Here is a 1,416-nt window from a genome sequence, read left to right as displayed (position 1 = left end):
ACCTATATAGGGTTGCTATGAGTTAAAATCAACTTGATGAGTGGGATTCATACCAGAGATGCAGGAATGGTTAAACATACAAAAGACCATTAGTATCATTCACCACACTGACCTGAAGAACTATAAGAACGACATGATAGTATCAATAGATATGGAAAAAGCATTTGACAACATCCAACCCTCGCTCCTGTTTAAGACACTCAAGAAGACAGGAATGGAAGGAAAATCCATCGATATTATAAAAACTATATATAAAAGAACAACAACCAACGTGGTAGTCAATGGAGAAAAGATGAAAATAATCCCACTAAAAAGGGGACCGTACAAGGAGGTTCCCTGTTCCCACTCCTAATTACATCATACTGGAAGTCCTTGCTAACAACATAAGACCAAGAAAAGACATCAAAGGTATTCATCTGAGGAAGGAAAAGGTGAAACTATCGTTATTCCAGATTATATGATTTTATATATTGAAAATACCCAAAACTTAACAAGTGGAGTGTTGGAAGAGATAGAGGAATATGGCAGAGTGGCAGGATACAAGATCAACAAACAGAAATCTATCAGACTGCTCTATACATCAGATAAGATCATGGAAGAGGAGATCAAAAGAGAAGTACCCTTTACAATAGCCACAAATTGAAACATCTAGGGATATACCTGACTAAAAAAGATTTGTACTAGGAAAACTACAGAACACTATTGCAAGAAACCAAGAGTGACCTCAACAATGGATGAATATCCCATGCTCATGGATCAGAAGACTCAATATAGCAAAAATATCAGTTCTGCCCATGGCCCTATATAAGTTTAATGCTATCCCAATACAGATACCATCATCCCTCTTCAAAGCATTAGAAAAACTGATCACCAACTTCATATGGAGAGGGAAGAAGCCCAGAATTAGCAGATAACTCCTCAAGAAAAAGGGCAAAGTGGGAGGACTTGCTTTACCTGACTTTAGCACCTATTATACAGCCACAGTGGTAAAAACAATGTGGTACTTGTATAACAACAGATATTCAGACCAACAGAAAAGAGCTGAAACCCAGAAATAAAAACATCAGCATACAGACTACTGATTTTTGATAAGGGTACAAAAAATATCAAATGGGAAGCAGATGCCCTCTTCAATAAGTGGTGCTAGTAAAGATTGGATATTTACCTGCAGAAAAATGAAGCAAGACCCTTTCCTCACTCCATGCACAAGAATAAACTTGGAGTAAATCACAGACCTCGAGGTAAAACCCCAAAGTATTAAGGCCATTAAGGAGGGAATTGGGACAAACCTGAGAACCTTGGCACAGGGAATATATAGGCTATCAGAAACAGGGTAGGACACAAATACAGAACAGTCACAAATTGACAAGTGGGATATACTGAAGATAAAACATCTGTGTATATTGAAATAATTCA

Source organism: Echinops telfairi, unplaced genomic scaffold (genome assembly GCF_000313985.2).
Source record: "Echinops telfairi isolate 266 unplaced genomic scaffold, ASM31398v2 ScPeMD7_18;HRSCAF=68, whole genome shotgun sequence".
Taxonomy (NCBI): domain Eukaryota; kingdom Metazoa; phylum Chordata; class Mammalia; order Afrosoricida; family Tenrecidae; genus Echinops; species Echinops telfairi.
Note: the sequence above shows the minus strand (reverse complement) of the source record.